Below are 27,526 nucleotides of genomic sequence, written 5' to 3'. Positions count from 1 at the left end.
TAATAAGAATTAATTTCTCCAGCCACCCCCCCCAAAATCCGGGAGGGCGCTGAGCACCTCGAGTCTCGTCGCCGAGAGCGTGCAGAAACCAAGCGCAGGCAGCGGAAGGAGCGTGCGGCAAACCAGACTCCCCACCCACCCTTTCCCTCAACCACTGTCTGTCCCACCTGTGACAGAGACTGTAATTCCCGTATTGGACTGTTCAGTCAGCTGAGAACTCACTTTTAGAGTGGAAGCAAGTCTTCCTCGATTTCGAGGGACTGCCTATGATGATGATGATCTGACAACGTGGGGTGAGGCGAGCAGTCTGCCTCGATCTTGAAGGACTGCCTATGATTTACTGGGGCTCTCTGCTCGATCACAAAATTAAAAACGAAACAGAAAATCTCTCAGCAGCACTTTAAACAGAATGAATAAAATGAAAGTGGCTGCACACCACTCTTTGCATCAATTCGGGCAAGAGAGCCGAAAATGTCTCCTTTCCCTGTGGTGCACTCTCAGTGTCGTGCACACGATGGAAAATATCAGAGCTCTTGCCCCACAGTTTCGCCCCCTCCCCGTACACTCGGAATTAATTTATTTACCTCACAAATGCTGCATTTTCGTTTCCACACACATACCGGCATTCCAGCAGGGAGGTCAGTGGTGGGTGGAAAATGCAGGGGGGTGCGGAGAGGGGGAGGGGGGGGGGGGCGGTGGGGGGAGGAGGAGGTCTGCTCGCCTTGGAGTTAAATGCAAAAATTTAAAACGCGGCAATTAAAGAGAGGTGTGTTATTAATATTAAGAGCCCTGGCCCTGTGTATCATGTAACTTGATGAATCTGTTCCAAATTCTCCAAGTAATTATACAAGTACTGTCCCGTTTGAACATCTGGACTGCAGTGCTCTCCGGAGGATGCCACTCAGCACAATTGTGCCTATTCTGCTTAACGGAAAAAAATGCGACATTTCCAGACATTTATTTCCTGAAATCATCAAGCAGCATGCTAGTGATTTTTTTGTCGGGGGGGGGGGGGGGTGGGGGTGCGGTGCTGGAGAAAATAATTCTTATTAAAGACTTGTAAATGTTACCAGACAACTCTCACCATCTGGAATTCATGTCAATGCACAAAACCACTGGAAATGTCACACAATGCGACTTAATCTTTTCCAGAGAAAGTAGGGCTCCGAAAAAGGCATCGGCTTTGCATTAGGTCGGATAAATAACTAACGGATATCTGATCACCGGGGCCCAGCCATTATCTGGTTCATTACTGCACAGACAGAGAGGACAGTCAGAAAGCGGTCACCTAGTGCAGGTGACAAGGAGGTTCAAATGAGGTCATGAGCCACGGAGTAAAGCATCAATAATGGCCCAAATTGTGGGGTCAGCAGCGATCAAACGTCGCCAGCTGTTGTTTACCCTTAGTGCCAGCTGTGGCGTGGGCAGCACACTTGCCCCTGAGTCAGAAGGTCGTGGGTTCAAATTCCCACTTCAGGGACTTGAGTACATAATCTAAGCTGACATTCCAGTGCAGTGCTGAGGGAGCCCTGCACTGTCGGAGGTGCTGTCTTTTGGATGAGATGTTAAACCAAGGCCCCGTTTGCTCTCTCAGGTGGACGTAAATGATCCCACACCACTATTTTGAAGAGTTGCAGGGGAGTTATCCTCGGTGTCCTGGCCGATATTTATCCCTCAGCCAACATCACAAAAAAAACAGATTTTCTGGTCATTATCACATTGATGTTTGTGGGAGCTTGCTGTGCGCAAATTGGCTGCCGCGTTTCTACAATACAACAGTGACTACACCCCAAAACTACTTCATTGGCTATAAAGCACTTTGAGATGTCTGGCAGTCGTGAAAGGTGCTATATAAATGCAAGTCTTTCTGTCTTTTGTTTCTACACACACACTTGCCGACAGACTTTCTATGGGCCTTTGCACTAAAACTTGCCGTTATTAGAGAGCGAAAGCAGCACGCTGCCCTCTACAGGGCATCTGTGCTGACAGGGTAAGCAATGGTGTATCTCCTTAACCAATCAGATTGAAGAATCCTTACTGAGACACAGAGTCTAAAAAAGGAAGTGCATGTTAGAATAATTAATTCAATGCCAAATTATGTACAGAAAGCAAATACTATCCCGTAATGGGACTATATAAACTAACCACATCCATTTCACGATCAAATTCGGATTATGTGGCATAATCATAGGAGGCTATTCGGCCCATCGATCATGAGCTGGCCGACAAAGAGCTATCCAGCCGAATCCCACTTTCCATCTCTTGATCAGTGAGTTCCAGACCCCCACCACCCTCTAGGTGAAAAAAGGTTCCCCTCAAACCCTTTCCAATACTTCTACCAATTACTTTAAATCAATTCCCCCCCCCAGTTATTAACCTCTCTGCTATGGGAAATAGGTCCTTCCTATCCACCATCTCGGCCCCTCATAATTTTATACACCTCAATCAAGTCTCCCCTCAGCCTCCTCTGTTCCAAAGGAAACAAACCCAGCCTATCCAATCTTTCCTCAGCTAAAATTCTCCTCACATCCTCCTTGTAAATCTCCTCTGTACCCTCTCTACTGCAATCACATCTGTCCTGTAATGTGGTGAGCAGAACTGTACGCAGTACTCTAACTGTGGCCTAACTAGTGTTTTGTACAGTTCAAGCATAACTTCCCTGCTCTTATATTCTATGCTTCGGTTAATAAAATAATGTAGCTTATACAGGGAATATAATATAGAAACATAGAAAATAGGTGCAGGAGTAGGCCATTCAGCCCTTCGAGCCTGCACCACCATTCAATAAGATCATGGCTGATCATTCACCTCAGTACCCCTTTCCTGCTTTCTCTCCATACCCCTTGATCCCTTTAGCCATAAGGGCCATATCTAACTCCCTCTTGAATATATCCAATGAACTGGCATCAACAACTCTCTGCGGTAGAGAATTCCACAGGTTAACAACTCTCTGAGTGAAAAAGTTTCTCCTCATCTCAGTATTATCCCTTATCCTAAGACTATGTCCCCTGGTTCTGGACTTCCGAAACATCGGGAACATTCTTCCTGCATCTAACCTGTCCAGTCCCGCCAGAATTTTATATGTTTCTATAAGATCCCCTCTCATCCTTCTAAACTCCAGTGAATACAGGCCCAGTCAATCCAGTCTTTCTTCATATGTCAGTCCTGCCATCCCGGGAATCAGTCTGGTGAACCTTCGCTGCACTCCCTCAATAGCAAGAACGTCCTTCCTCAGATTAGGAGACCAAAACTGAACACAATATTCCAGATGAGGCCTCACCATATAGCTTATATTCCTGCACTACTATATTGGATTTTAAAATTGCCATATTATGCTGTTAGAGCTATTATATGGTTCATATTTTTATTGAATTACACTTTCTCCAGTCCATTCTTGGACTGCAGCTTTGCTCTGGGGTTGAACCTCAGACAGGAGTTTTGCAAATACTATGAGACCACGAGCTTCTGTTTTACATGCAGTCACAACAGTAGGCATGTGTGTCTTTAGTTTTACATAGTTTCAAATAGATAGGATTTAAAATGGAAGCTGCTTTTTTCGCCAGATACAAAAATGGAAGACAGACAGTCAGGCTTTTGTGTACGTGTAAATAACTGACAAACTGAGCCAGGGCAAAAATAACTTAAACTGTGGGCTTTATACAACAACCAAAAATGGTGTCCCCAAACCAGCATGAACTAGCATGAGTACAGCAACTGTGAATAGCTCTCAAAGGGTCCTAATGCCCGTCCTGTGATCTGCAACAAACAAAGAGTATGAACACAACATATTTCCCCCTTTTTAAAACCACAGTCTATGTACAGACAAGTCCTTGAGACAGCCAGGTTGTGTTGTGATACACTGAGACCGGCGTGGAGCTAACAGCGTTTGCTCTCGGTTTTGATTGTTTCACCGTTCCCTTGCCCCCTTTGACAAAATAGGTTTCTCTCCATCACGATACTTTTCTTTGGCCCAAAATGGTTCTCTAGGGTGCTTACCATTTTGTCGTAGGACTCTGCGTCTTCAATTTGGCCAAAGAGGCATTGGCCTTCGGTGCGGAGGCAGTGGATAAGTATTGTACAGCGGCAAGCTGGTGTTATGTTGTTGCCGTCTAACCCACTCGCTGTGATGTACGTAGAATTTTTTTTTATCCATCTTGGCCATGGATTTGGAGGGTCCCCGGGTGTGGAGAGGAAAGGTGGGGGGTGGGGGGTGGGGGAGGGGAGGGGGGGGTGGGAAGGTTAATTTGAATCATCCTCGTTGCTAAATTATGTGTATGCATAAATAACTGACAAACTGAGCCAGGAGTGATGTAACTTAACTTAACTGTGCTTTTGTACAACCCAAAATGGAGTCCCAAAACCAGCCTGAACCAGCATGAGTACAGCAACTGTGAATAGCCCCGGCAGGGTCCTAATGCCTGTCCTGTGAGCTGTAACAAATAAATAGAGTATGGGCAGCGTCGAGGAGGCGGTGCGGGAGTCCATCGAGGCCTATAAAGGCCCAACGTCGGCGGAGGAGCGTCAGAAGGCCAGCTGGTGCAGGGTGAGAAGGCAAAAAAGAAGTAGAAAGAAATCGAATAGTGAAGTCACAGCCAAGGGTGTAAGTGATTTGCTGGTGATTGGTGTGCAATTTTTCTTTTTCTTTTCCTTTATCAGTAGGTAACCTTTATCATTGTTGTTGCCAAATTAAGTTAATCTAGGGGCTAAGTCATGGCAGGAGAGCTCGGATATGTGTCATGCTCCTCCTCTGCTATGTGAGAAGTCAGCGACGCTTCCAGTGGCCCTGACAACTACATGTGTGGGAAGTGTATCCTGCTACAGCTCCTGACAGACCGCATTGCGGCACTGGAGCTGCGGATGGATTCACTCTGGAGCATCCGCGATGCTGAGGATGCTGTGAATAGCATGTTTAGTGAGCTGGTCATACCGCAGGTAAAGGTTACACAGACAGATGGGAGATGGGTGACCAGCAAGAAGAGCAGTGCAAGGAAGGTAGTGCAGGGGTCCCCTGCGGTCATCCCCTTCCAAAACAGATACACCGCTTTCGGTACTATTGGGGCGGATGACTCATCAGGGGAGGGCAGTAGCAGCCAAGTTCATGGCACCGTGGGTGCACAGGAGGGCAGGAAAAAGAGTGGGAGAGCTATAGCGGTAGGGGATTCTATTGTAAGGGGAATAGATAGACGTTTCTGCGACCGCAATCGAGACTCCAGGATAGTATGTTGCCTCCCTGGTGCAAGGGTCAAGGATGTCTCGGAGCGGCTGCAGGACATTTTAGAGGGGGGGAATTAACAGCCAGTTGTCATGGTGCATATAGGTACCAAAGATATAGGTAAAAAATAGGATGAGGTCCGACAAGCTGAATTTAGGGAGCTAGGAGTTAAATCAAAGGTAGTAATCTCAGGATCGCTACTAGTGCCACGTGCTAGTCAGAGTAGTAATTGCAGGATAGCTAAGATGAATACATGGCTTGAGGAGTGGTGCAGGAGGGAGGGATTCAAATACCTGGGACATTGGAACCGGTTCTGAGGGAGGTGGGACTAGTACAAACAGGGCAGGACTGGAACCAATGTCCGAGGGGAAGTGTTTGCTAGTGCTGTTGGGGAAGGGTTAAACTAATATGGCAGGGGGATGGGAACCAATGCAGGGAAACAGAGGGAAGTAGAATGGAGGCAGAAGCAAAAGATAGAAAGAAGAAAAGTAAAAGTGGAGGGCAGAGAAACCCAAGGCAAAAAGCAAAAAGGGCCACATTACAGCAAAATTCTAAAGGGGCAAAGTGTGTTAAAAAGACAAGCCTGAAGGCTCGTGTCCCAATGCAAGGAGTATTCATAATAAGGTGGACAAATTAGCTGCGCAGGTAGCAATTAGCGAATATGATATCATTGGCATCACGGACACATGGCTCCAGGGTGACCAAGGCTGGGAACACAACGTCCAGGGGTATTCAACATTCAGGAAGGATAGACAGAAAGGAAAAGGAGGTGGTGTAGCGTTGCTGGTTAAAGAGGAAATTAACGCAACAGTAAGGAAAGACATTAGCTTGGATGATATGGAATCTATATGGGTGGAGCTGCGGAATACCAAAGGGCAGAAAACATTAGTGGGAGTTGTGTACAGACCACCAAACAGTAGTAGTGAGGTTGGGGACAGCATCAAACAAGAAATTAGGGATGCATGCAATAAAGGTACAGCAGTTATCATGGGTGATTTTAAACTACATATTGATTGGGCTAACCAAACTGGTAGCAATACTGTAGAGGAGGATTTCCTGGAGTGTATTAGGGATGGTTTTCTAGACCAATATGTGGAGGAACTAACTAGAGGGCTGGCCATCCCAGACTGGGTGATGTGTAATGAGAAAGGACTAATTAGCAATCTTGTTGTTCGAGGTTCCTTGGGGAAGAGTGACCATAATATGGTAGAATTCTTCATTAAGATGGAGAGTGACACAGTTAATTCAGAGACTAGGGTCCTGAAATTGAGGAAAGTTAACTTCGATGGTATGAGACATGAATTGGCTAGAATAGACTGGCAAATGATACTTAAAGGGTTGACGGTGGATAGGCAATGGCAAATATTTAAAGATCACATGGATGAACTTCAACAATTGGACATCCCCGTTTGGATTAAAAATAAAACAGGGAAGGTGGCTCAACCGTGACTAACAAGGGAAATTAAGGATAGTGTTAAATCCAAGGAAGAGGCATATAAATTGGCCAGAAAAGCAGCAAACCTGAGGACTGGGAGAATTTTATAATCTAGCAGAGGAGGACAAAGGGTTTAGTTAGGAGGGGGAAAATAAAATATGAGAGGAAGCTTGCTAGGAACATAAAAACTGACTGCAAAAGCTTCAATAGATATGTGAAGAGAAAAAGATTAGTGAAGACAAACGTAGGTCCTTTGCAATCAGATCCAGGAGAATTTATAATGGGGAACAAAGAAATGGCAGGCCAATTGAACAAATACTTTGGTTCGGTCTTCACGAAGGGAGACACAAATAACCTTCCGGAAATACTAGAGGACCGAGGTTTTAGTTAGACGGAGGAACTGAAGGAGATCCTTATTAGGCAGGAAATTCTGTTCAGGAAATTGATGGGATTGAAGGCCGATAAATCCCCGGGGCCTGATAGTCTGCATCCCAGAATACTTAAGGAAGTGGCCCTAGAAATAGTGGATGCATTGGTGATCATTTTCCAACAGTCTATCGGCTCTGGATCAGTTCCCATGGACTGGAGGATAGCTAATGTAACACCACTTTTAAAAAAAGGAGGGAGAGAGAAAACAGGTAATTATAGACTGGTTAGCCTGACATCAGTAGTGGGGAAAATGTTGGAATCAGTTATTAAAGATGAAATAGCAGCGCATTTGGAAAGCAGTGACAGGATCGGTCCAAGTCAGCATGGATTTATGAAAGGGAAATCATGCTTGACAAATCTTCTAGAATTTTTTGAGGATGTAACGAGTAGAGTGGACAATGGAGAACCAGTGGATGTGGCGTATTTGGACTTTCAAAAGGCTTTTGACAAGGTCCCACACCAGAGATTGGTGTGCAAAATTAAAGCACATGGTATTGGGGGTAATGTATTGATGTGGATAGAGAACTGGTTGGCAGACAGGAAGCAGAGAGTTGGGATTAACGGGTCCTTTTCAGAATGGCAGGCAGTGACTAGTGGGGTGCTGCAGGGCTCAGTGCTGGGACCCCAACTATTTGCAATGCACATCAATGATTTTGATGAAGGAATTGATTGTAATATCTCCAAGTTTGCAGATGATACTAAGCTGGGTGGTGGTGTGAGCTGTGAGGTGGATGCTAAGAGGCTGCAGGGTGACTTGGACAGGTTAGGTGAGTGGGCAAATGCATGGCAGATGCAGTATAGTGTGGATAAATGTGAGGTTATCCACGTTGGTGGCAAAAACACGAAGGCAGACTATTATCTGAATGGCGGCAGATTAGGAAAAGTGGAGGTGCAACGAGACCTGGGTGTCATGGTACATCAGTCTTTGAAAGTTGGCATGCAGGTACAACAGGTGGTGAAGAAGGCAAATGGTATGTTAACCTTCATAGCAAGGGGATTTGAGTATAGGAGCAGGGAGGTCTTACTGCAGTTGTACAGGGCCTTGGTGAGGCCTCACCTGGAATATTGTGTTCAGTTTTGGTCTCCTAATCTGAGGAAGGATGTTCTTGCTATTGAGGGAGTGCAGCGAAGGTTCGCCAGGCTAATTCCCGGGATGGCAGGACTAACATATGAGGAGAGAGCAAATCGACTGGGCCTGTATTCACTGGAGTTTAGAAGGATGAGAGGGGATCTCATAGAAACATATAAAATTCTGACGGGACTGGACAGGTTAGATGCAGGAAGAATGTTCCCGATGTTGGGGAAGTCCAGAACCAGGGGACACAGTCTAAGGATAAGGGGTAGGCCATTTAGGACCGAGATGAGGAGAAACTTCTTCACTCAGAGAGTTGTTAACCTGTGGAATTCTCTACCGCAGAGAGTTGTTGATGCCAGTTCATTGGATATATTCAAGAGGGAGTTAGATATGGCCCTTACGGCTAAAGGGATCAAGGGGTATGGAGAGAAAGCAGGAAAGGGGTACTGAGGTGAATGATCAGCCATGATCTTATTGAATGGTGGTGCAGGCCCGAAGGGACAAATGGCCTCCTCCTGCACCTATTTTCTGTGTTTCAATGTTTCTAACACAACACAGGCTACAAGAAAGGGGAAATTATATTTGATCAGGAATCATTTAAGACAAATAGGGCTGTGTTTTCAGCTGCCTAACGGCTCAGCTAGTGGCCAGAGGGGGCGTTAATAGGAGCGTAAGAGGTTACCGACTGGGAAAGCAGCGTTTAATGCCCCAACCGAATATTGCTTAGAGGCTCACCGGGGGCGCAAACCATTAACGTCTAGCTGCTGACTTTCGCTCCGATCATGAAGTATTCTTGGTGCAATGTCCACGTTTGTGCCCCGGTCGGAAAATTAAGCGCGTGTACCTCATTGAGCACCCGGCAATAACAACGTCTGGAACAACAGTGGGTACAGGCTTGCAGAGTCGTTAACTGGTGGTACTTAAAGGGATGAGGAAGCGCTTCCCTCGGAAGTCACAGTCAGTGCAACGTTTACACACAGCACAGTGCGTGAGCCTCCCAGTTTGCAGCGGCAGACAGAAATAAGGGTTTAACTTGAGCACTTTAATGGGCGCATTGCTTTGCCGCGCATTTAAGTCTCGGCTTTTCCGGGGCTCTGAATCGGAGTTCGGCGCGAGTGCAATGATTCGGTTCAATTTAGCACCGGCAGTTTTGTCTGCGTCCCCCCAGCTCTGGTGTGCAACAGCTGATTTAGTGCCCCTGTCACCTCTTTGACCAATTCTGACAAATTTCTGGGCGGAGGGCGCAAACATTTTCAAGGCGCTAAAATTACCGCTCCTCCTGGGTTACCGCCCCAAGTGAGGCACGGCCAAATTTCTCTCCCAAGGTGTTTTAATGGCTGGGACAACATAGTCAGAAAGGAATGAAATGTAGCTTTGGCTGCTATGTAGGGATTAGATTTCAGCAGGGGGTTCTCCCAATCATCTGCAATAGCTTCACCTTCCATAAAACGCAATTTCTCCATGGTCACGGAGGACCTTCCACTGAAGTGGACAATCACGAGAATCCCAGCTCAAATTCAACCTCATAATTTCTAGTAATTGTGCGTGAAGAAAAGCATGCAAGGAAAAAGCAAAGGAAACAATACTGTTCATAGTCGTACTAAGATAGACAATGGACAATTAACATTTTGTTTGTTTGAACCTTTCAAAAGAAATGCGTTTACATCAAAGGGGTCCTGTCCAGAAGCTTATCCAAAAGAGGGCATTGGTGCTACCAACTTCTTCGGTCCCGGACTCTCACTTGTACCTCATTGGCAACAAGGCCCGTGTTTGTTGAGGAGCACTTTTAGGTTGTCATCCAGCTTGTTCTGGTTCTGCCTCGTGGCCTCTTCCATGTTGGTGGTGAATGTTATGGCAGAGTCGGATTTGGGGGTCACACACGAGGTGTCCACACAAGAGGAGTTGGTAACGATCAACCAACCGGGACAGCGATGGTCGCGTACCTAGGATATACGGCACAGAAACAGGTCATTCGGCCGAACAGATCCATGCTGCGTTTATGCTCCACTCGTGTCTCCTCCCGTCTTTCCTCATCTAAACCTATCCGCATAACCCTCGACTCCCTTCTCCCTCATATGCCTGTCTAACCTCCCCTTGAGTAGTCAAGTTCTGTAGAGCCTCATTTAACCTTTAGCAGCAGCCTTTAGTTAGCGTGCAAAGTGATCTCGAATCAAATAACTCGTTTAGCCCATTCATTACTTTGGTGCCTACTCATGTTTAAACCATGTTTAAATATGGATGTCACTGATGCATTATAGAGCCGTACTTGGAGATTGAGGCTTGTGTTTCGAGGTCCTCCCAGATTTAATATCACAGTTCTGGTTGTTAACCTTCAGTTATGACGAGCGTACTCAAGCCTCTGTGGACACTTACAGCTTACATTCTACATGCAATATTCCATCCCAAAAACATACATGTCAAAGTTACAGTCTGTCTATCAAGGAACAAAAAGGAGAAGGTTCAACTGGTTCATGCAAAAGGAATGGGTAGTGTAATGCACGTCCCTGTGAATATGCTTGTTGTAGAGCTGTTGAGTTGGGAGTGGCTTAGCCAATCACGTGATGTTCACACGACTCAATAAAACCCCAGCCAGTTGGGTTTAGGGGATCCATGATGAGGTATGCAGTTGTGATCCTAGTGGATGAAATGGTAACGTGTCGTGTGATTGTTAAACCTTTGCTAATAAGTCAACTGGTTCTTAACAACAATGTGTTGCTATGAATTCTTAAGCGAAGAACCCATGAAGCAAATACATTAGAGATACATTCCAGGAAAATTCAACAAGGCAGCTTTCCAAAAGGGTACTCGATACATTTGTGAGCAAATAGGACACAATTAATGTGCTGTTCAGTACTTTATCTATGTATTTTTGCTTCCGTGGATCAAATGTTGAGTGGCTTAGCCTGTATTATTTCCTGTCACAAGGTGATGTAGTGGCTATCTTCCAGTGAACAATTTAATACATTTGCCTGATAGACCTGGGCCTTACGACACAGCAACGGCAGCAAATAAAGACACAGGTTTCAGCTTAGCCTGTTTGTAGAAAACTATCAAACATTAGAAAAGCTGTCATGGAAAAGGTGAAACTGCAGTAAATACAATTTAAGACCATGAGCGGCAGGAGTAGGATAGACTAAAGAAACACGAGACTGGCTTGTGGTTAGGCACCACACAAGACATGTTCAGTACTGTAGGTGAGATCCCACTGAGACTAATTACCTGGACACGTAATAAAGCATGGTGGCTCTGAAAAGCGTCTCAAATGAGAGATATTTCAGATTTCTTGGTATAAAAATGTCAAAATATTGGCTTATCAGCACCCCTGCTATAACCATCGTGTGTCTTAGGGTCAGTAATAGTAAGTGAGTAGTTGTGCCCAATGCTCTCTCCATGACCGATAGCATCCAAGGTCTACGTCAGCTTATTGTTGCCAACAAACGCAACATGAAAATAACTGCCCTGGTGTCCAATACTAAAGATTACTAATGAGAAATATTCTGTAATAGGTGAATGGAATGCTACTGTTGGGCAAAACTATCAGAATTTTCAAACATCTGCACTTGACAGCTCTATATAAGGCCCAAGGTCTGATAAAACTTTACTTAAGTTGGGTTGTTTTACTACTCTATAAATACAAGTTGCTGTTGTTGTTGTTAAGTGATGGAAATGTTCATAATATAAGAAATAGGAGCAGGAGTAGGCCAAACGGCCCATTGAGCCTGCTCCGCCATTCAATAAGATCATGGCTGAATGTCTAGATCAACTTTACTTTCACGCCCTATCCCTCGATTCCCTTAATACCAAAAATCTATTGATTTCTGTCTTGAATATACTCAACAAATGAGCATCCACAGCCCTCTGGGGTAGAGAATTCCAAAGATTCACCACCCTTTGAGTAAAGACATCTCTCCTCATCATTGTCCTAAAATGGCTGACCCCTTACCCTGTGACCTCTTCAAGTGATGTGACTGGTGGTTGCATAACTACAGGCTTCACTTTATGTGGTTAACAAAGTATTTCCTCAGTTTAGTTCTATAAAAACTTTGGTTCAATGAGCCCCCCCACCACCCCACCCTCATAAAATTAATGCAGAGGCCAGTTTTGTTATTTAAGACACGGGGTCGAAATTCGGTTTTTAACGCCACCCGGCTAACCGCCGGGGCTAAGGACTTCCCGACGCATCGGAGGCGTTGCCGTCGCCTCCCGAAAACGCTAGTTGGGCGGTGGGGGCGGCGGTAAGAGGTAGCGGCGCGCGCTCCACCGCCAGCCGTGTGGTGACGTCACCGAGCGCGCAACGCCCCCTTGGCGCCGTGGCAGCAAACTTCAGTTAGATTGCCCGCTTTACCGGCCGGCACTTTTCCCGACTGGGAAAGCTGTGGGTACATCGGGGAGGTATCGTCCAGAGAACAAGATAAGTGGTTAAGTTGAATTTTTTTCGCTTCTCTTTATTTATGGCGTCTGTAGTGGGTGTGGGTCAATGAAATTTTCGCAAACATTTTTTTCCCCCATTTTCAGGTGGCACGATGCCGGCATCCTCGTGCCAGGAAATTGAGTCGGCCTCCTGAGCTACTGAGCCGTGGGCGCCCGCCAACGCGTGTGCAATGTTTCTTTTAATGCTGCTCTCTCATCTTTGAGGACAAAAAACCCCCCTGAATTTTGCACTTTGAGGCGGTAATTACCGTCTGGCGGTAAAATCACCGCCCAGGCTGTCACCGCCTCGAAATCGGCGCTACCAAATTTCGACACCATACTGCCTTAATCTCAATTAATCTCTGAGAAATGTGTTACAGTTTGACTAGTGCTAAACACGCAAAACACACTCCTGTCGCAACAGGAAAGGCGAGCAATGACTTATAGAATTCCAATCGACTTTGGATTGAAATTGTTGGTTAATTTTTGTTTTAACAATGGGCCTGACTCCATGAAAGTACCAAATAAATGAATCCCACTGCGGTTTATAAAATGGCTTCTCCATTTCTAAAAAAAAATGAACATTTTGCAGACGCTCTGGATTACATACAAACTAAAAGACACTTAATTAGTATTTCTAAATGATATGTCCAATAAGATCATGAAGATATGCATGGAAATAATCAGAGTGAAGGCAAAAGTATGTTTTCCTAATCCAATTAATTTTTCATTGGTTTACCTCGACTACACTAACCAAGACGTGTACCGTTCGATTAGTTTCTGACACTGCGTAAGGAGAAAATAAAATAAAATAGCTCGAAATATCACGCAGCCTTTGGTTATGTTGCTATGGTAACGAGGGGCTGGATCCTGCTAACAAAACGTTTAGTGTGCAATAATGTCTCCACAGCACCGAACATTTCACACCTGACCACATTCCCTCAGCTCTTCCCTTTTCCTGAAAAATCAAGGAACTCCAAGGCAAAGTAACAGGAGGAGGCCATTCAGCCCCTCGAGCCTGTTGCACCATTCAATTAGATCGTGGCAAAGCTGTCTCTTAATTCCCATCCACCGGCCTTGGCTATATCACTCTTTATACTCTTGCCTAACAAACACCTATGAGTTACATTTTTTAAATTTTCAATTGACCCCCCCCACCTCCCCCCTCCCCCCCCCCCTCGCCTCAACAGCTTTTTGAGGGGGAGTATTCCAGATTTGCACCACCCTTTGGGCTGGATTTTGGGTCTTCTGCCACCCCTGTTAGCGCCCCGGAGGGGCAGCAATGGCGATGGCAATGGTTCCCGGGCGGCCGGCCAGCGTGCAGCACACCACCGGGAAAATGGTTGTCGGGTTAGTGGGGTCGCTGAGCAGCACCGCCCGACTGCGCTTCGATTTTGAGTTGGCGCCGAGCCTCTAGCGCCCCCTAATGGGACCGCCTGGAAAACCAGAGCTCTCCCGGTGGCGGGGAGTGCAGTGAATAATGAATGAAGGAAGTGTGATTTGGTTTGTTTATTTTTATTTATTGAGATTTATCCTAATGTGGGTTGGTCAAGGTATTGGGAATTGACTTTGTGTTTTGTGGCGATTTTATTTCCCAGGGAAGCCTCTCTCAGGGCGCTCCGAGGCCAGATCTTTAGCAATGGATTTTCAGTTGCTCAGTCGGCTTAGCGCCCTGAAAGAGGAGTGCACCGCCTCCCTTAGTGCTCCACCCCACACTCGGGGCCCAGCTGGTGCATTTTGTGGCTGAGGACGCAAACTTTACCGCCTCGAAATGACCAGAACCGAAAATCCAGCCCTAAATTAGTGTGAAGAAGTGCTTCCTGACATCATCCTAGATCTGACCTCTAGAATCATAGAGCGCTGTTGACTGACCATTCTGAAAATACAATCCTGAGATAGAGGTAGAGATATAACAGTACCCAGTGACAATTCCTAAACTTTATCAAATGACTACTTCTGTGATCAACTGTCCTATTGATAATAAGAACTCAGATAATTGAGTTGTATTAAAGGCTCAAAGATTTCTGCATATAAACGACAAATGTCATAAATGACAGCAGGCACTAGAACAGTGGCAAGTATCGAAGCCCACCATGATTTCATAATTGTAGAAAGCAGCAAGAAATCTCGAGTCTTAAGTTTGAATCCTTGCACCGTATAGACATGTTTGGCTTTATCCCTACTCAACAGGAATAACACGACATTATGTTATATCTGTCACATGCAGACCCAATCCACCACTGCTTCGAGATCTGCTTATATTCCATGTTTCACATTTAAAAACCTAACACTCTCACAAAGATTGTGAAGAACAATGGGCCCAATCTCTGTGGGACACCACTTGTAAATGACCCACCACACAGAACTACCACCATTAACAACCTTTTACTGATGAGAATGCAGCCAATTCCTTATCCAACCATGGAGTTAGCCACCGGCTGACTGATTATTTATGCATTTATGACTCATAGCTTTCTTTGACCATCACTATAGGTGGTTTTAGAACATAAGAATAGGAGCAGGAGGAGGCCATATGACCCCTCGAGCCTGCTCCACCATTTAATAAAATCATGGCTGATTTTGACCTCCGCCTTGCCGCCCGATCCCCATATCCCTCGATTTCCCGAGAGTCCAAAAATCTATCGAGCTTAGCCTTGAATATACTCACCAACTCAGCATCCACAGCTCTCTGGGGCAGAGAATTCCAAAGATTCACAACCTTCTGAGTGAAGATATTCCTCCTCATCGGAGTCTTAAATGGTCTACCTCTTATCCTGAGATTATGCCCCCTAGTTCTAAACTCTCCAGCCAGGGAAAACAATCTCTCAGCATCTATCCTGTCAATCCCCCTCAGAATCTTATTTGTTTCAATGAGATCACCTCTCATTCTTCTAAGCTCCAGAAAGTATAGGCCCAATCTACACAATCATAGCTACTTGCCAATTGGTTCAAATTTCATTAGAAATTACAACTGAACAGGTAGGCAATGTACCAATCAGATGCAAGTGTGACACCAACATGTGAAAGATGAAAATGCATGCTACGTTGGGAGTCATCAGATCTCCCATGGCATCGCTCACCACGTCAGGTGATGTGCTGTTTTACAAAAGGGCATCAGGGCATTCTTTGGCTGCTGAGATGCAGCCTGGTCTCCAAGGCCACAAAATCCGATTATTAAGTAAACCAAGGCTTGGGTCACAAGGTTCCTTTGTTGTTTGGGTGAGGAACATTGCAGCCTGCAAAACGCTTTTAAATGTCAGGCTGCATTTGCGACCTCGCCACACAGCACTGCCTCCCGGTCATCAAAATCCATGGCGTGGCCTTGGACAACATGGACCACTTTCCATACCTCGGGAGCCTACTATCAGCAAGGGCAGACATCGACGACGAGGTCCAACACTGCCTCCAGTGCGCCAACGCAGCCTTCGGTCACCTGAGGAAGAGTGTGTTCGAGAATCAGGCCCTCAAATCTAACAGCAAGCTTATGGTCTACAGGGCGAGTGATACCCGCCCTCCTGTATAGCTCAGAGATGTGGACCACTTACAGCAGACACCTCAAATCTCTGGAGAAATACCACCAACGATGCCTCCGCAAGATTCTGCAAATCCCCTGGGAGGACAGACGCACCAACGTCAGTGTTCTCGATCAGGTCAACATCCCCAGCATCGAAGCACTGACCACACTCGACCAGCTCCGTTGGGCGGGCCACATTGTCCGCATGCCCGACACGAGACTCCCAAAGCAAGCGCTCTGCTCAGAATTCCTACGTGGCAAGCGAGCCCCAGGTGGGCAGAAGAAATGTTTCAAAGACACCCTCAAAGCCTCCTGTATAAAGTGCAACATCCCCACTGGCACCTCGGAATCCCTGGCCAAAGACCGCCCAAAGTAAAGGAAGAGCATCCGGGAGGGCGCTGAGCTCCTCGAGTCTCATCACCGAGAGCATGCAGAAAGCAAGCACAGGCAGCGGACCAGACTCCCCACCCACCCTTTCCTTCAACCACTGTCTGTCCCACTTGTGACAGAGACTGTAATCCCCGTGTTGGACTGTTCAGTCACCTGAGAACTTACTTTTAGAGTGGAAGCAAGTCTTCCTCGATTTCGAGGTACTGCCTATGATGATGATGCATTTGAGAAGCACCCAACATTAACTGACTGACTTTATTCCTTTTCTAATGATTGCTTGCATTAACAAAGTTTGACATCTGACCGAGCGATGCATAAATCATTTCCCGCAGTCCCCCCGCCCCCACCAATAAATCAAAAGTACCCACTCTGAATTTGCATTCCCCTTCGAAATGCATCCATAAGATAGCTTTCCGGTTAGAAAAATGACTGAAGCTAGTTCACAATGAATAGATTTGGCACAGCGCAGAAAATATCACCTAGTAATTAAACTCATCATAATGATACTAGACTCTACCAATTTACACAAGCTCCATTAACATTTTAAAGGACATATGATACCTACATGTGTAATTAGCAGTCTCCATCAATTTAATGGACCTGGATTCAAAACATGGACAGTGCTAATTCAGCCTTCTAAGAGCTATGCATTTTAAAATGGGTCTGAAAAATTAACAAACAGCCCAAGGACATTGCACTAATCGCACACATCTGCATAAACAGAATAGTAGGACTAAACATGCCATTAGAGAGTCAATCAGTAGCAAAAGCTTTTCCAGCTAATTGTGCTGACCCTGCATTTTAACGGTGCAGATGTGCTCGCTGGAGTAGCAGCTATCGTACACAATCGTACATACACAGTAATTGACAACTCACAAGTGAAATACCATTACTGTTACCTAACCTCAATAATTAAGAATCCGATGGTGTGTGATGGCTGATCTCCGGACTGGGCTGTTAACGGTGAAGTTCACCTCCATTTCAGTAGAGGAGGGAGCAAGAAAAAAAAAAGGAAAGACTTAGATTTATATAGCGTCTTTCACGACCACCGGATGTCTCAAAGCGCTTTACAGCCAATGAAGCACTTTTGGAGTGTAGTCACTGTAGTAATGTGGGAAACGCGGCAGCCTATTTGTGCACAGCAAGCTCCCACAAACAGCAATGTAATAATGATCAGATCATCTGTTTTTGTTATATTGATTGAGGGATAAATATTGGTCAGGACACCAGGGCTAACTCCCCTGCTCTTCTTCAAAACAGTGCCATGGGATATTTTACAATCCATCTACAAGTGCAGACAGTGCCTCAGTTTAACATCTCATCCAAAAGACAGCACCTCTGACAGCACAGCACTCCCCTGGAGTGTCAACGCGGATTATTACACTCCAGTCCCTGGACTGGGATATAGAACCCCGAACCTTCTGACCCAGAAGCAAGTGTGCTACTCACTGAGCCACAGCTGGAAGGTTAGAAGGATGGACACCAGTCCAGTCATAAAAAGAACCTCCTGCTGGTCAGGTGACAGCAAATCAGGAGAGGCTGTGGACCTGAAGGAGTCAGCACAGAAATTGCAAAATAAGTTGGACAAAATGGGACAGATCTTTCCGTCAAAGTAACGGTGAGGCTAATGGGGCTCGCTGTTATTTATGCGTCATTAAGCGACTTCAAGCGAGATACAGCTGCGTGGTTAAATGCGAATAGCCAAAGGTTTCAGTCCAAGTTGAGGTCCTTCGCAAAAATGGTATTTCATTGCCTGCCTCACCATTAAGTGTCAGAAAGTTGCTGTATTTGTGTGGTAGATATGAACCTGGCACAGATATTTAGGGCCAGTAATTGGTAGTGCACATACCTTTTTAACGGTGACAATTGTTAATTACCGCCAATCAACTTCTCTGGCTCTGAAAATTATATATTACAAGTCTTATCCTTTCAGGTTCCAAACTTTCTGGGGAGATTTTAAAAGTCACATTTTAAAAGTTTACATTTTATTTTCTTAGTTTTCCTTTCTGGCTATATTTTTCCCCTTGCTCTTGCTGTGGCTCAGTGGGTAGCACACTCACCTCTAGGTCAAGAAGGTCATGAGTTGAAGTCCCACTCCAGCGACTTGAGTACAAAAATCTAGGCTGATTCTCTAGTGATGTACTGAGGGCGTGCTGCACTGCTGTCTTTCAAATGAGACATTAAAACTGAGGCCCTGTATGGCCTGCTCCTGCTCCAAATCCTTATGTCCTTCTGCTCTATCCAAGCCAATATGTTGTCTCCAAATTCCATTTTTGTTAACAGTCTCTTGCATGGAACCTTGTTGAATGCTTTCTGGAAGTCAATACAAATAACATCCATCGACACTCCCTGATCTACCATGTTAGTTACCTCCTCAAAAAATTCAACGAGATTCGTTAGACATAACTTACCCGTTACAAATCCATGCTGGCTCTCTCTGAGCAAATCCTATTTGTCCAAATGCTCAGTCACTCTGTTCTGAATAACAGATTCGATTAACTTCCCCAAAATTGACATTAGACTACAACCCCCTAGTTCACCTCTCTTGCCCTTCTTCTCATAGTGTCTGCTGTGGTTCAGTGGGCAGCACTCTCATCTCAAAGTCGGAAGGTTGTGGGTTCATAGTTCCACTCCAGGGACTTGAGCATAAAAAAAAAATCTAGGCTGACACTCCAGTGCAGTACTGAGGGAGTGCTGCACTGTTGGAGGTGCCGTCTTTCAGATGAGACGCTAAACCAAGGAAGAGGACACAAAGAATCTGCAAAGGGATATAGACAGGTTCAGTGAGTGGGCAAAAATTTGGCAGATGGAGTATAATGTGGGAAAATGTGAGATTATCCACTTTGGTAGGAAAAATAAAAAAGCTAATTATTTTTTAAATGAGGAGAGATTACAAAATGCTGCGGTACAGAGGGACCTGGGGGTCCTGGTACGTGAAACACAAAATGTTAGTACGCAGGTACAGCAAGTAATCAGGAAGGTAAATGGAATGTTGGCCTTTATTGCAAGGGGGCTAGAGTATAAAAGTAGGGAAGTCCTGCTACAACTCTGCAGGGTATTGGTGAGACCACACGTGGAGTACTGCGTACAGTTTTGGTCTCCTTATTTAAGGAGGTATATACTTGCATTGGAGGCTGTTCAGAGAAGGTTCACGAGGTTGATTCCTGAGATGAAGGGGTTGTCATATGAAGAAAGGTTGAGCAGGTTGGGTCTGCACTCATTGGAGTTTAGAAGAATGAGAGGTGATCTTATTGAAACATATAAGATTCTGAGGGGGCTTGACAGGATAGATGCAGAGAGGATGTTTCCCCTCGTGTGGGAATCTAGAACTAGGGGGCACAATTTCAGAATAAGGGGTCGCACATTTAAAATGGAAATGAGGGGGAATTTCTTCTCTCAGAGGGTCGTGAATCTTTGGAATTCTCTGCCCCTGAGAGCTGTGGAGGCTGGGTCATTGAATATATTTAGGGTGGAAATAGAGAGATTTTTGAACGATAAGGGAGTCAAAGGTTATGGGGAGCGGGCAGGGATGTGGAGTTGAGGCCAGGATCAGATCAGCCATGAAAGGCGGAGCGGGCACGAGGAGCCAAATGGTCTACTCCTGCTCCTATTTCTTCTGTTTTTATGTTCTACATCGAGACCATCTGCTCTCTCAGGTGGACGTAAAAGATCCCATGGCGACTATTTCGAAGAAGAGCAGGGGAGTTATCCCCGGTGTCCTGGCCAATATTTATCCCTCAATCAACATCACTAAAACAGATTATCTGCTCATTATCATGCTGCCGTTTGTGGGAGCTTGCTGTGCATAGATTAGCTGCCTCATTTCCCACATTACAACAGTGACTACACACCAAACATACTTCATTGGCTGCAAAGTGCTTTGGGATGTCCGGCGGCCTTGAAAGGTGCTATAGAAATGCAAGTCTTTCTTTCCTAATCCAATCTTTCTGTACCTTGTCTTTCTCTCTCTCTACCTGCTTTGACATTGAATCACCCTCCTTCTCAGTCCTTCCACTGTTTATTTCCCAATCCTCATTGGTTGAGGAGATACCCCATTCACCCAGTTTACCTCGCTATGCTGTTGTCAACTTGCACTTTCAGCAACGTAGATCTGATTGTAAAGACTAGAGAAACTTGAACCTTTCAAGAAGTATCTGAGGTGATTGATGGAAAATCTGGAAAATTACTTCAAACTGAATCGAGAGTAGGACAAGGGACCACATTTAAGAAATTGGGGAAACATTGTGGAATCGCTATGTTCCTGGGACGGGAGGTATTGAGACACAGGATTTAGAGATTGTTTCATACCTGCAAGAAAGAGGGCAGAATGTATGAGCTACAAAGTGTACATTTTCCCAATTGTTAGCAACGTTGTTTGAAAAGTTGAAGCTTTCCACCGCTTGGATTTTGGAACTGTTTGTTTAATTTACTTCTCGGTCTTCTATTGAGAATGTGAAAATAAAGGTCTGAGAGTTAGTCAGAGGCACAGTAGAATAAATCTCCCTTGTAAATACATGTAAAGTTGCACTACGATTCAGGGATGACTGTCAACAGATGTAAGCAAAGCTAATCAGCTGTTTGTCTTTGCATCACGCCACTCCGGACTTTTTCCCGAGTATCGTGACTGACATTCCCCAACCAACACCACAAAACAAAAATGGTTTAATTGGTTGTTCATTCATTTGCTGCTTGTGGGATCTTGCTATAAAGAAAAAAAGACTTGCATTTATATAGCGTCTTTCACGACCACTGGACGTGTAGAGCGCTTTACAGCCAATGAAGTACTATTTGAAGTGTGGTGACTGTTGTAATGTGGGAAACTGTGCAAATTGCTTGCCGTTTCTCACTTCAGATACATAACAACTTCTCAAAAGTAATCCATTGTCTGTAATGAGCTTTGGCATGTCGGGAGGGTATGATGAGACACTGTATAAATGCAAGCTCTTTTTTTACCTCTGGAATTTAAGCTTGGCTCTCTTCTGCTCATCATCAATAGGCAATGTCAATAGTGACAGTTCTCTGTTTGCTGATGGGAGCCAGTAATTCATTGTCTGAAGAGAAACAACGGCTAACACAGCACCAAAGCAAATACAAGTTTAATTGGACAGTAGGCAGCTCATTATCTACTCATTCAAATGGCATGGGTGGGAGTTAGAAATTGTCAGTTATTGCTTCATTGCTCGATCATGACTAACTTCTGCCTTTCGATCTACCCTTGCAATAACTGTTGCAATACCCCTGGCCAAAAAGCCCATTCCTCCATTTAGTCTAACAGTTCCGTCTTCACAGAGCGTTCCTCCTCCTCCTTCATCGTGGGGCCAGGTAGTCACACATCTCCTCTCCCCATCTTGTGCGTGTAATATATACAGCTCCACCCAGTGGACTACTGTGGCATTGCTGCCATTGCTGTTTACAAGAATAAACAGGTCAAGTCACCTGACGTTATCAGCCATCTTAAAGCCTGTGTGTTTGTGAGGTCGTACTGAAAACGTAACAATGCGCTCCAAAACATAGTCATCCTTCAGAATGACCTTATTACCCATGTGCTGTGGGCATAAGCTGTCACCTCCCAGTTTTATGGCAGCAATAGTCCTACTCTGCAACTACGATTCATATGAACAATGAAGGACAGGTAAAGACCATCTGTCTCATCGAGCCTATCCCACACAACTGCGATACCTTGTGTATCACAACATATACACTCCACCCCACCCAAACCATGTGATCTCCTGGAATAGGCAAAAAAACAGAGAAAAAAACCCAATCCAGGCCCAATGGGGAAAAGAAAATCTGGGAAATTCCTCTCCGACCCATCTCGGCGATCGAAACTACTCCAGGAAACCATTCTGGCCTTGAATTCATTAGCCTGTCATTTTATTCAGCTCAGTTATAACAGAGAAGGGATTCTCTTCCCTCACACAACACTACTCGGTTCCCAACAAGCTTGTTCCAACTCCACTTCCAAGTCTGTTGCCAGCACTCGGAACGTTTTCTATTCGAAATCCCTGGCTGCCTCATTTCTTCTTGGCTCTACACAAGGGGGAAAACAGGTCTCTTTATCTCCTCTTTAATATTTCCTCTTTGACGTATGTTAATTTTTTTCAATGAATGGTTTAATCCTCTCACATTTCGGGAGACCAGTTTAATGACTGTTGCTGCATGGTATATATCAGCACGGAGATGAGAAAGAGGCGAGTGATTATACATCCTCCCTTCTGGCTCCCTGCAGTGCGCCCCTTCTGGATTTGTTTGGCACGGAAGGGTCAGCCCAATGCCTGTCATAATGTGCTGCACCACACTGGAGTTTTGCAAATGTACCTGCACCGAATAGACCAGTCTTATTCACTGCATCTTTTTGTCAGCTTGAATAATCGCGCACCCCAGAGATCCTCGTAGAAAGATAAGAAAACATTTTTTTTTTAAAACACAAGAAAACAAACTCTCCTTCTCCCTTATGAGAAAACTTATTAACAATAATTCAACAGGTATACCTGCCACTTGTAATGAGGTCAAAGTGTGTCAGCAACTTACCACCTGGGACGGGAGGGATTGTCCTATGAGGAGAGATTGAGTAGACTAGGCCTATGTTCGCTAGAGTTTAGAAGAATGAGAAGTGATCTAATTGAAACGTAAAATTCTTAAGGGGCTTGACAGGGTAGATGATTGGGGGGTGCTTTGCCTGACTGGAGAGACATGAACTCAGGGTCACAGTCTCAGAATAAGCAGTCAGCCATTTCGGACTGAGATGAGGAGAAGTTTCTTTACTCAAAGGGTTGTGAATATTTGGAATTCTCTAGCCCAGAGGGCTGCGGATGCTCAGTCGTTGTATATATTCAAAGCAGAGATAGATAGATTTGTGGATACTAAGGGAATCAAAGGATCTGGGGATAGTGCGGGAAGGTGGAGTTGAGGTAGAAGATCAGCCATGATCTTATTTGTTATGTCTGTAATGCACTTATGAATGACTCCACGAGGCAATGTGTTGTACTCAAACTGTAGTGACCTTGGTCCTTTATTCGTAACTCCAGAGTGAGGCACAAGCATGGTGGGCAGCCTTTTATACTGGGCCCTGCACACCTATGCAGGTGACCCTCAGGTCTCCCACCGCAGTGCCCTCTGGTGGACAGCCTCTGCCACAGGGGCAGGAAACCCCGGTCTCCACCAGTTGCACCCTCTAGTGGTGCCAGCATAGTATATACACAGTGTAAACCTTATTGAGAGTACATCAGGTAACAAGTCTCCATCTTCTGCAATTATACAGTGACTACACAGACAGTATATCTATAGTTTGCATATATAACATTATTGAATGGTGGAGCAGGCTCGAAGGGCACTCTCGTAACGGATCGGTAAGATGTGTGTAGCATAATAGGGGAATTTCTGTATTTTATAATAAGCAAAGTTAAAATTAAGTTATCATCCCTCACCAAGTTTCAAAATGGAGGCATAGAAATGAATGGATAAATCTTGTAAGGTTCTGCTCCTGGGACAGGACAAGGCTCATCTGGAATGCAGATTGGGAAATCTGGCTAAAGTGGGATAAATAATGACCCACACACCACACATTAAGTTTCAATAAATGCTCATCACCAGAAGGCTTGGATACGCAACACGTGACAGCTCGGAGACTTAAATCACTGGAAACTATGGAGTCCTGCAAATCTCACATGCTGACCTACACGCCTTAATCTCTGGTCTGCAACGGAAGTGGAGCTTAGCAAAATTTACTGGGGTGCTTGTGAGATAAAGGCCAGAATCTTTATTTGAGAAAATCAGTCAGGATACAGTGGATCTCTTGCAGCTGCTAAATAAATTAAATATCGGCAAAGCATTAGCAGGTACCCACTCACATCACAAGTGAGAGTCTTCAACATAAAACCTTTCAGCCAAAAGCCCTGTCACTTGTCAAACTGCAAGGAAGATGTTCTACATAGGGAATTTTAACCCCTTGCGAATCGATTCTATTTTATTGTTTGAAGTGTTGCTTTGTCTTATTGAGTTCATGTATTATTTAACCCATCAATAAATCTGTTATCTTTAGCCAGTATAGTTAGTGATCTCAATCAGGCCAACATCCCCAGCATCGAAGCACTGACCACACTCGACCAACTCCGTTGGGCGGGCCACATTGTCCACATGTCCGACACAAAACTCCCAAAGCAAGCGCCCTACTCTGAACTCCTACACGGCAAGCGAGCCCCAGGTGGAAACGTTTCAAGGACACCCTCAAAGCCTCCTTGGTAAAATGCAACATCCCCACCGACACCTGGGAGTCCCTGGTCAAAGACCGCCCTAAGTGGAGGAAGAGCATCCGGGAGGGTGCTGAGCACCTCGAGTCTCGTCGCCGAGAGCATGCAGAAACCAAGCGCAGGCAGCGGAAGGAGCGTGCGGCAAACCAGACTCCTCACCCACCCTTTCCTTCAACGACTGTCTGTCCCACCTGTGACAGAGACTGTAATTCCCGTATTGGACTGTTCAGTCACCTGAGAACTCACTTTTAGAGTGGAAGCATGTCTTCCTCGATTTCGAGGGACTGCCTATGATGATGAGATTGGACTGATAGTATTTTAGACCTTTTTAGAGAGCGAGAGTGCACGATGGGACTTGGGACATCTAAAGATCATGAAAGGCACTTTATAAATGCATCAGCTTCTATTTTGCTCCTCAAACAGCTCGGCTGCACTTCATGATCCTGAAAACCTACGTTTCTTTTAGAACTGGTTAATGAGGCTGGGTGTGAATGGATTGTCAAAATCCTGGAACTCCCTCCCTAATAGCACTTGGGAGCACCTTCACCACACGGACTGCAGCGGTTCAAGAAGGCAGCTCACCACCAGCTTCTCGAGGGACTGCCTAATACTATACTATACTCGAGGGCAATTAGGGATAGGTAATAAATGCTGGCCTTGCCAGTGATGCCCACATCCCAGAACGAATAAAACCGTTTATTTGAAGCTTAAATGCGCCTTAGTCTCTGGTACCTTATTTCATACTCGATTACCCTTTTGGCAAAAGACCTTTTACTCTAAATCCTTCCTAATTTTTAAACTTGCGCATTTGGTATTTGAACCCTTCATCAGAATGAACTATTTTCCTCTATGTTACTAACTCCCTTCAAAACTTTAAGTAGGTTATATTTCTCTCCACCTGCACCTCCGCACCCCCCCCCCACCCCCGTCTCCTCACCCCACCAAAAAAAACAGTTAAAAAATAAATTTCAATTTGTTCTCCAAACTCAAAGTCCTGGTACCGGAGCAATGGAGACAGCATGAAAGCTAAAATACTATCCAGTTAACCAAGTGAGGCATATGTATATATGCACACCAGCACACTGTATTTTCCAAAGCTGTAGTGAGTTTGGTGATGAGCCCAAGCCTTGACAAGATCTTCTTCAGTACAACTTCTTCCTTGCGGAATGGAGTGTGGGTTCCATCGCTCTCCTTCTACCCCTGGCACTTGGTTTGAATGCAGCTTGGATTGACAAGATGAAAGCCCCCTTTCAAATGACAGCTGCAAAGGTCCATTGTGAAGCTACTTTCAGAAGTCCCGTTGCAACTCCTGGTGGGCGCAGGTCTGCAGCACTCAACCGTGGACAGCTCCGCACTAATTGGCTGTCTTACTGAGAGAAGCCAGAAGGATAGCTTGTGTGGGAAGTAGAAAGGTCGCATATAGTACAGTGGAGGTGATCTATTGAGGTACATTGTTAAGAGAGTGTGGAGGGTATTAACCCCTGCATGTAACCATTCAGCCCATTGTGCCCGTGCTGGCTCTTTCAAAGAGCTATCCAATTAGAAAGAAAGAAAGGCTTGCATTCATATAGCGCCTTTCACGACCACTTGACGTCGCAAAGTACTTTACAGCCAATGAAGTACTTTTTGCGTGTAGTCATTGTTGTAATGTGGGAAACGTGGCAGCCAACTTGCGCACAGCAAGCTCCCATAAACAGCAATGTGATAATGACCAGATAATTTATTTTCGTGATGTTGATTGAGGGATAAATACTGGCCAGGACGCCGGGGATAACTCTCCTGCTCTTCTTCGAAATAGTGCCATGGGATCTTTTACGTCCATCTGAGAGAGCAGACGGGGCCTCGGTTTAACATCTCATCCGAAAGACGGCACCTCCGACAGTGCAGCACTCCCTCAGCACTGCAATGGGAGTGTCAGCCTAGATTTATGTGCTCAAGTCCTTGGAGTGGGACTTGAACTCACAGCCTTCTGATTCAGAGGCGAGAGTGTTAGTCCCACTCCCCTGCTCTTCCCCACGGCCATTCTGTTTCCCTTTTTAAGTGTATATCCACTGCCATTTTGAAAGTTACTATTGAATCTGCTTCCACCACCCTTTCAGGCAATGGATTCCAGATCATAGAAACATCGAAAATAGGTGCAGGAGTAGGCCATTCGGCCCTTCGAGCCTGCACCACCATTCAATAAGATCATGGCTGATCATTCACCTCAGTACCCTTTCCCTGCTTTCTCTCCATACCCCTTGATCCCTTTAACCGTAAGGGCCATATCTAACTCCCTCCTGAATATATCCAATGAACTGGCCTCAACAACTCTCTGCGGTAGGGAATTCCATTTTTTGCCAATTATCTTAAATCTGTGTCTTCTTGTTACCGATCTGCCCACTAATGGACTAGTCTTTCTCTATCTATTTTATTTAAATCCCTCATAATTTTGAACACCTCCATTAAATCTCCCCTTTACCCTTGCTCTAGGGGAGCAATCCCAGTTTCTCTAGTCTTGCCACACAACTGAATTCTCTCATCTCTGTTTACATACATATCGGATTTGAAAGTTTATAAAGCTATGCAATGAATGCTGATGGACTGTCTGGGTTATTAGAATGTGGAGCCAGCCATAAACTTTTATATTACAGCTCGGGTTGTAGGAGAGGGAGCCAACAGAGCTGCTCCCGCCCCTCTCAGACTCGTAACATGCAGATGGCCTTTCCAAACTGAGGGACCAACAAACCACACAAGCACAGGCTGGTCGCACTTCTTTGGCCGCAGAATTAGCAAAATTGCTCGGGGCATGAAGTGAATCAGTGCAGCTGTA

This window comes from Pristiophorus japonicus, chromosome 13, assembly GCF_044704955.1.
Source record: "Pristiophorus japonicus isolate sPriJap1 chromosome 13, sPriJap1.hap1, whole genome shotgun sequence".
NCBI lineage: Eukaryota > Metazoa > Chordata > Chondrichthyes > Pristiophoridae > Pristiophorus > Pristiophorus japonicus.
The sequence above is the reverse complement of the archived record's forward strand: the minus strand, read 5'-3'. Positions refer to the sequence as shown.